This window comes from Pinus tabuliformis, chromosome 1_2, assembly GCF_031772625.1.
Source record: "Pinus tabuliformis cultivar Carrire ecotype Pingquan chromosome 1_2, CPIR1, whole genome shotgun sequence".
Taxonomy (NCBI): domain Eukaryota; kingdom Viridiplantae; phylum Streptophyta; class Pinopsida; order Pinales; family Pinaceae; genus Pinus; species Pinus tabuliformis.
This window is the reverse complement of record NC_142298.1, coordinates 925,758,009-925,768,064: the sequence shown is the minus strand read 5'-3', so window position 1 is coordinate 925,768,064 and position 10,056 is coordinate 925,758,009.

The window sequence follows — 10,056 nt, the reverse complement described above, 5'->3', positions numbered from 1 at the left end:
ATAAAACAAGATGCAAAATGGGGCTGAAAAAAGGTGAAACCAAGGATGCCATATTGGATGTAAAAAATGATTCCTAATCACATGCAAATTTAGGCTCGAACTCAGACACAAAATTATATGCAAATGTGGACACAAAATGAGGCAAAAAAAGATGCAAATTTGGATGGTGAAAACGATGTAAAACTAGACACCAAAAAAATGCAAAATTGGATGAAAAAGTCGGTGTAAATAATGGTGCAACATTGGACACAAGTAGACACAAAAAAATGGTGCAAAAAGGGGCATAAAATAGCTTAAAATTGGATGCAAAACTTGGTGCAAAAACAAATACAAAAGTAGACGTAAAAAATGGCTCTAAATTGAATGTACCATTAGACACAAAATAAGATGCAAAGGTGGACACAACACATGACTCAACATAAGATGCAAATATAAATGCAAATTTGGATGCTCAAAATGATGTAACATTAGATGCAAGAGATGGTGTTAAAAATGATGCAAAATTGGATGAAACAAATGACGCAAAATATGGTGCAAAATGAGATGGGAAAAATGGAGACAAATCAAACATAAATGTGGATGTAAAAAATGGTCCAAAAAAAGATGCAAAAATGGGCACAAAAATGGGTGCAAAATTTGGTGCTAAATCAAATTCAACACATGGTGCAAAGATAGGCACCAAAGCTGGTGCAAAAATAGAAGCAAAAACTAGTGTAAGACTAGATACAAAACCTGGCGTAAGACTAGATGCAAAAACTGACACAAAATGGATGCATAAAAAGACGTTAAATTGGATTCAAAATACAGTGTAAACTTGATGCAAATGATGGTGCAAAAATGGAAGCAAAGAATGACACAAAATAGGAAGCAAAAGAGAATGAAAAATAGATGCAAAAAATGACACAAAACTAGAAGCAAAACCTGTCATAAAATAAGATGCAAATCTTGGTTCAAAATTTGACGCAAAAAATGATGCATAGTTTGGTGTAAAAAATGATGCAAAATCTAGCGTGAAAAAGGATGCAAAATCAGGTGCAAAAAAGGACGCTTTAAAAATTGTACAATAGAGCCAGATTTAGCGCCAGGTTGCTCATCACAATTACAAAAAAAATGCACTAAAATCTGGCGCTAAATCTGGCGCAAATTGCTGGTTTTGTTGTAGTGACGCGATGCTGGACAACTTTGCCCAGATCCTTCAGCGGCTACCCAGAGGCGATGCATCAACTTCCAACAGCTACTCTGGAAATGCCACACCCTTTAAGGTACAAGTTAATTTTGAAATCCCCATATTCGAGGGTCAGATAGACGAAGATGCCGTAGATAAATGGTTAAATATGCTAGAGGGTTATTTTTCTGTTCATGATTTTTCCAGTCGGGAAAAGATTATTTTCGCTCTTCTCAAAGTAGCCCCCCACGTCAAGGATTGGTGGGAAACCTACTGCGAGCAGAAGGATGAAAGAACAGGCTCACTATTTCCAGCCGCACCCACTTGGAATTCATTCCGGGATGCCGTCAAGGAGTAGTACTACCCTGTCAAAAGCTATGACGACAAATACATAAAGTGGACCACGTTGCGGCAGGGAAGGGACCAAGATGTGCTAGATTTAAACAGAAACGCAACAAATTACAAAGATAACCATAAATACAGATATGCAGTGGAAATAATACTTCATTTCATTACTGTAAAATACTGAAATATGCTTACAAATAGAAATAGAAATAAACCAGCTAGGGCGATGGTAGCTTATCTCTGAGAAGAGATGTGGTGGATGCATGCCTCTGAATTGTGTTACAATGAGGCTCGAAGGCCTATTTATTGATGAATTTAAACTTATGTGATCCATATCATGTTTTTTAAGAAGAATTTTCAGCGTAAATCACATTCGAATTCCTTTGTCGACGCATTTCGAACCAACCAGTGTGGTTCATCGTCAGGACAAGTTGAAGAATCAGATCTAGGTTGCATGTTAAATAGTCAGAGCAGAACATCCAACGGCTATATTTGACCATGCAATGACTATATTGAACTGGTAGGCTAGACCGGCTAACGGCTATATTTGACTGGGAAACGGCTAGTCGGACTGGACCAAGGGACAGGGATAGGAGAGCATAACTATATTTAAATAAAAATTAATCAATAGGAATTAATGACATATATTTAAGTAAGATAAATAAATATTTAGTTAGTTAATTGAAAGTTAGTTAAGTATCAAATAAAAACTAGGTAATATATTAAATAAATAAATAAGTTAAAGTTTCAGATTTAAATAATTATTAAATCAATAATAAGTTGGTTTTACTATTATTAAATTAAAAAGGGTTTAAATTTACAAATAATTAAATAGTTACTGGGAAGTTAGTTTAAAACATATGTAAATAAGGTAACATATTTAATTAACATGAATTAAAAGGGTTTACATACGCATAAGTGTTATATAATTAAATATTTCATATTTATTTAAAATTAAATATTTAGTTAATTAATTGTAAGTTAGTTATATTTATATTTAATCAAAGAGGTTAATAAAAATTAAAAATCTAATTGTAAGTTAGTATTGTTATATTTATTACCATAACTTCTAATTGTTGTTAGATCTATTAATCGATCTTATTAATAAAGCTATTAAAATAAATTAACTTAAGCCTTATATAATAAGAATAATTCTTTAAAGGATAACTTATTAAGGTAGTTGAATAAGGGATCAAAAAAAAAACCGATAGGGAGAATAAGCTTGTTTTAAAGAAGGTTAGTTCATCATAAAAATCATTCATCACTAATAAGTAAAAGAAAGTTTTATAAAAGGATTTTTATTTCTTAAGCAAACAATAAAGTTTTCAATATAAATCGAGAGGAAGGGAAAGAGAATAGGTGAACAAAACATATAAAAATCAAAGGGACGATAAAAAGGAAAAATTGATAATCCAGAAAACGAGGGGGAATAACAACAAAAGGAGCGGGGGCAGGGGGAAATGGCTAGGAAGAGAGGGCAGGGATCCAACAACTGCTGATTTTCCATCCGTCATCTCTATTGAGATTGTTTGGCCTTTTTTCAATCTCAATTGTTTGGCCTATTTATTGTTGAGAAACAATGGAAAACCCTAAACACCCAAAAACCCAACCCTAGGAGATGAAACTCCAAACTATGGGCCTCGTTTCAAGTAAATTGATACATCAACTTCCCAGGGTCGTAACTTTGGCATACGATCTCTGTTTGACGCGCACAATATCTCATTAGAAAGATCTATCCGAGAACTACAACTTTGGGAAAAGCAACATTGTTCCATGGCCCCGTGTTACTCCCAATTTTCCCAAAAAACGTTGTTTAGGGCCTCAAAACAGCTCCAGAAGTTCAAGACCTGAAAAACTGCTAAAAATAGTAAAGTGTGCTACAATTAAGGAAACTGAAAAACTGAAAGAGACAGTTGTGGGGGTCCAAGTGGGATAGGTGGGTGGCCACCAACATCCACCTAGATCAATAGATGACACTCCAAGTGAGGTCAATGAATGCCTATTTGTATGTGGTTGAGGAGGGGTAATTTCCTTAGGTGGGGCCGACTTGTTAAACACAAAATAGAAAAATTCCTTTGACCAAATTGAAATTTCCTTTGAAGAATAATGGACCTAACTTGGGGTAGTTGGGATTCTCCTTGGGAAAATTCGGCTTGTAGCTGCCAATTTTAACAATCACAAGTATATCTTTGCAATCAACAAGGGAAGACAAGAAGATAAGGAGACCAAAAAGAAGAAGAACAAGTTATCCTTTTTCCCTCACTCGAGTGATAACAAGAGGTTGAGATCATTCTGGGTTTTTGTGGTACTTTTTTGAGGTGGATCCGAAGTTTTCTACAGTGGTATCTATGATTAGTATGAGCTTTTTGTGGTACAAAAAGAGGCCAAAATTCGACTGTAGTACAAACCTGTAGCAGACCTTGACCGTGAGCACTTGTGGATAGATTACGGATGTTTTGACTTGGATTTTGGTGGAGGGTTGACTTGGCTCTTGGTGGATTTCCATCTTGCTATTATGTTGATTAGTTTGTCCATGAATTTGATGTCTTGTTGTATTGATTCTCTAAGGAAAGGATTGCTGGGTTTTTACCCCATGTGGGTTTTCCTAGGGTAAATTTTTGTGTTCTTGTGTGGCTGTCTCTGCATTATCCTATTGGTATTTTAGTTTTACCATTGATATCATTTGTATAATTTCTTTATGATGGATAATGAATGCAAGATGATGAATAATGAAAAGCAAGAAAATATAAACCTAAGTAAATCATAAGAAGAAACTATCAGTGTAGATGATACCTAGGCAAATCAACATGATCTCAGAGCTTATGGTGAAAGAGAAACCTTGTCAATATAGCTTATTTAAACAATAATCATATGACCTCTATAAAAAATGAATATGCCAAGAAACTCCAGCCTAAATCTGAATTCAATAAGTGTTAGAAATTAATTAATGAAGCAATGAAATATACAAAATATCGTGGAAACACAAACACAAAAACACATAAAACAAGAGAGACACAAATATACGTGGTTCACCCAATTTTGTCTATCTCCACAGAGAAACAACCAGTCCTTCATTTTCTATTGTCCAACAAAATGAATAGATACAACCTACAACAAATCCACTGTAATTTCCTCTTCACTCTCACACAACCTCCTCTCTCTCTCTCTCTCTCTCTCTCTCAGAATAATCATACACAACCATAATACAATTCCCTCATATAAAATGAGGGTTTCCTTTTATGGAGAAAATCCTAAATTAACATAACTTCTACCATCATATCATCCGCCTAATGAATGACCTAGATTGACTGTGAAATTACAATATTTTACAAGGAAAAATTTCATCTATTTTTAGCTTCAGGTAAGTTGCCATCGAGCCCCCCCCAAGGGAAGGGGAAGGGAGGGGTGGGGGTGCTGATAAAAGTCACTGTCACGCCCCCCCCCGGACCACCACGAAATTAATTAAATGGGGGTGTTTGCGCTCCTTTAGGAACATGGATTCAACGTGATTGAAACAAAAATCTATGAACAATCAGGAAGGTAATCAAGCTCCACACCCAACAATCTCCTACTTGGAGATTGATTATAACAACTCCACCGTTGCTTCACTTGCTGGAAAATGATTTCACTTTGGATGTGGATGTTTCTCATCTTCATTGCCATACTTGAAGACCAATTGAAACTAAGCAAAATCTCAGTTTCTCCCTGGTTACAATTTTGTTAACATATCTGTAAGGTTCTGGCTAGAGTGTATCTTTTCCAGCTTTAACTGTCCATCTTCCAACACTAACCATATGAAATGGTACTTTAGCTATATATTTTTAGTATTGGAATGAAATGTTGAGTTCTTTGTAAGATGAATGGCACTGTGGCTGTCACTGTATAACTTTCCCATCTCCTGATTCTTGCTCAACTCATCCACAAACCTTTGTGACCAAATCATTTCTTTACTAGCCTCTATAGAAGCAACATACTCTGCTTCTGTTGTTGAAAGTGAAATAATGTTTTTCAACTTTAAAACCCAAATGAAAGTTGTTCCACCAATAATAAACATGTTATCTCTATCACCTGCCATATCTGTATCAACATATCCCTGTAGAGAAATGTTTCAACCACCAAAGCCCAATGCTTGATTTGTGGTACCTCTCAAATAATTGAGAATCCACTTCACCGCCATCCAATGCTATTTTCCTGGATCATTCATATACCTGCTTACAACTCCCACTGCATGTGAAATATCATGTCTTGTGTAGGCTATTGCATACATTAAGCTTCCAACTGTTGATGCATATGGAACTTTACACATATAATCCATCTCTTCCTAGGTCTTGGGACACATCTCCTTACTTAGTTTGAAATGGCTAGCCAAAGGTGTACTAACTAGTTTTGCATTTTGCATATTAAATATTTCCAAGACATTTTCTATGTACTCACTTTGAGATAATGTTAATTTACTATTTTTCCTGTCTCTAGTTATTCTCATACCAAGGATTCGTTTTGCAACACCCAAATCCTTCATTGCAAATGAATTTGCCAATTTTCATTGGAGCACATTTATCTCCTACATGTTAGACCCTACAACAAGCATGTCATCTACATACAATAGCAATATAATATCACTGCCATCAATTTTATTTTTAAGATAAACAAAATGGTCAGAGTGACATCTAGGATAACCTTGTTCAGATATAAACCTGTCAAATTTTAGATACCACTGCCTTGGAGCCTGTTTTAAGCCAAGCTCTTCTTCAATTTTCACACTATTTTCTCCTTTCCTTTGACCTCATACCCTTGTGGTTGTTGCACATATATTTCTACCTCCAAATCCCAATGGAGAAAGGTTGTCTTTACATCTAACTACTCAAGATGAAAATATTTTGCTGCCACTAGAGTTAAAATAGTTATGATTAGAGTCATTTTAACAACAGGGGAAAAAATTTCATCAAAGTCTATACCTTTCTTTTGTGCAAACCCCTTCACCACAAGTCTAGCCTTATACCTCTATTTTCCTCCATCTTCTTCCTTCAACCTGTAAACCCATTTATTCTATAATGTTGTTTTACCTGCATGCAACTTGACTAAGTCCCAAGTTTGGTTATGCATTAAGGAGTCCATCTCTTCTTCCATGGATTTTCCCCACTTCTTCCTGGTTTCTATCTGCATTTCTTCTTCATATCTTTCCGATTCACCAAAATCAGTCAACAATACATAATATGACGAAGGTGACTATCGTTCATGGGGTCTCCTTATCCTTGTAGATCTTCTAACACCACTTTTAGGTGTTTGAGGTGTTGTTGCTATTGTGGTTGTCGTTGTTGTTGTGGCTGCTGATCATTATGATTTTCATGCACCTTTATTTTTTCTGTGATCCCATCAAGCACTGCATATTCTTTGTTTCCCTTTTTTTGTTTCTTTTCCTACATTTGATCCTTATACAAGAAATTTTTATTGAATATGACATCTATGATCCTAACGACTTTGTGATTTTCATAATCATATAAGCGATAATTAAAATCATTAACACGATATCCAATAAAGGTACATTTCTTTGATTTTTCCTCAAGCTTTGTTCTATTTTCTTTATTAATGTGGACAAAGGCTTCACAATCAAAAGTCTTTAAAAATGAGTAGTTTACATTTTTACCTGTCCATGCCTCCTCTGGAATACCACCATCCAAGGAACTTGAAGTTCCACTATTTATTAGATAAACAACAATATCTACAACATCTTCCCAAAATCGCAAGGGCATGTTGGGGGTGTTGTATCCGCTAACATCAGGGGATCACCCCGGTATGAAGTCCCAACTAGATCTCACACCGTTTGGCATGGGAGTCCCATCCGGTACGATGGCCCGGTTGCCATTATCTTAAGGATTTGCCTCAACTCTTGCTTGTCAGCACATGAGAGTGGTTTTCTTTGTCTTCGAGAAGTGAGGTTCGTGTGCCTGGTGAGTGTAAGTGTCACTTGTGTTATTGGTTCTTTCACTGTCGAGGGAGAGGGTGAGAGTGAGTTCCAAGTCGATTGGGATCAGTCCCAACACTGCTAAGAACACACAACACAACAGGATATACACAACTTCTGGAGGAACAATCCACACGGATGCAATAGTCACAACACACAAGTTAAGATAATATGTACAACACTCAACAGATGAGTCCAAACGAGTGCAACGGTTGTTACAACAAGTTTCATGTGAAAGGTATGTCTGGTGTCTGGGAGAGTAGTCTACATGGACGAGACAACGTTAACAGCATATACAACAAATTTCCATTAATGGATTATGTATTATAACAAGTGAAATAGTTCAGATGTAGAACACAGGTTAAAGAAACATGCATCACAAGTGTTAAAGCTTAGTCTTACAATAGTTACAATACATGTGTGAAAATGTGTTGGCCTATTGGCATGCTTCTAAATTAATCAAAAGTTCCAAGACACATCATTACACCATCCATCACTAACCCCGAGTTTGGGGCGTTGGAGCCACTACTTATTCCTCAAAGAAAAGACTATAGACTCTCCTGGCTATGGGGGAGGAGATGAGGTGAAAAGTCTGTTGCATGTACAAATGAGGGGGTATTTATAGCCAAGGCTGAAAAATCACCCTTGTGGATGTTCGACTACCCTCATGACTATTTGATTCCATGTTTGTTTGACTTCCATGACTTTTCGACTTTACATGACTCTTTGTACAACAAGTGGGTCTCTTGGACTTCCACGTTACATTACATTGATTGAAAACATAGCCCATAGTGGAGATGTGGGCGACATGACTCATGACATGACTTGACATGACAGTGCTGGTACATTTGTGCTGTTTCCAGAGTGCATGTTGAGCTACAATGTTGCTGGGTGATGGATTTCTTCATGGTGTATCATAGCTTCACCTCCGCATGGCAAAGTGCACGAAGTCTTCGATGGTCTTTGGTTCGCTTGATGATGCTTAGCAATGTTGCTCTTTGCTTGCATGTTGGAAGGCTTGAAAGGCTCATCTATTCGTGAAAGGTGCATGTTCTTCTATTCCTCTGTTTGTGAGCACATCTTGCATGTTTTCTCGTCCGTCCGCGAACATATCTTTGCATGATCATCCGTTCGCGAGCACATCCCTTCGCATGCATCGTTCATTCATCCATTGGTGAACCTGCCCTTCTGCATGTGCTCCATTCGTTCATCTGATTCGTCGTCTTTCCATGTTTGTTGGTGTACCTATACCTGCAGTCACTCATGACGAGATGACATCAAATCAAAAACCTCCTAGTCTACCATGACACATGGTCATTTCAGATGCAGGTGATTGGGAGAGGCAACAAGGTTGTGAAGCAGGATGATGGCCCTGGGCACTGTTGATGAAAAATGCGCAAGAGTCACTACATGATGAAGATGGGCAATCCAAGTCGACAGTGACTGTCTGCAAGGTCTGGCTCGACTGGAAGGAAAAATTGCGCAAATTTTGGGAGGGACAATCCGGGCTGCAAGAAGGTAAGGTAGGCAGGATCTGGGCAGTTTCCAGAACAAGCGGGAAGTAGGGGATGGAAGGCCAAATTTGTGCAATTTTATGGAGAAATAGGTTGGGTTGCAAGGAGGGTCAGCAGGTAGAGATTGTGCAGGTTTTGGGAGGAACTGCCCGAAAGCTTGGCAACCAAAATTGCACAATTCCCAGAGGGAACTGGCAGTTGGCTACTAGGGTCACTAGCAACCAAAACTGCGCAATTCCCAGAGGGAATTGGCAGTTGGCTGCTGGGGTCACTGGTAGAAGAAATTGTGCAATTCCTGGAGGGAACTGGCAGTCTGCTGCTGGGAGGTGAAACTACACTGAGGCTGGGAGGCCGGTCTGTTGATCATCCCTATGTAATTTCTGAGCTGAGCTGGCTACTGGGCAGCAGAAGGCATGCTCATGAAAACTATGCAATTTCTTGGATGAGCAGCTGGTCAACTGTCGAGATGACTAAATGGGAAAACTGCACAATTTTATGAGGGAGACAAGGATGGGCACTTGGTTTTTGTCTGGCCTATCTACGCAATTTCCTCAGTTAGCTAAGCGAGTAAGGTCAGTGGCCTCTACACAATTTTTGAGTGGAGTCAATCTCGGGTGTAGGTTTTAACCCCGTTCAGAAATTACCTTCATACGAATTCTAAAAAACAGGAAATAAACAATAGCGAGAGCATAACACATAAAACAAATATACACAGATATTTTCCCCTGGATCCTAAAACCGGGGCTACCATATTGATTTTTCATTATTTTCCTTTCAATGTTACAATACATATATATACATGCCAAAGCATCCATAAACCCCAATCCATTAACCTTGGATTAGAACATAGTTGTAGTTCCCTTGACCAGATCCAAAAAATACCATGGACCGAAAACTATCGCACCCAAAACCATGGACAAAACCGTAGGTAGGTCCGCCCACCTAATATAAGGTCCAAAAAAAATTTCCCCAAGGCACTGCCTTGGACCCCATAGAGAGGGGCTAAACAGCCCCCTCAAACCCCCCGTACAGGGGGGGTTGCACCCCCCCTCTAACCCCCCAGTTTAACT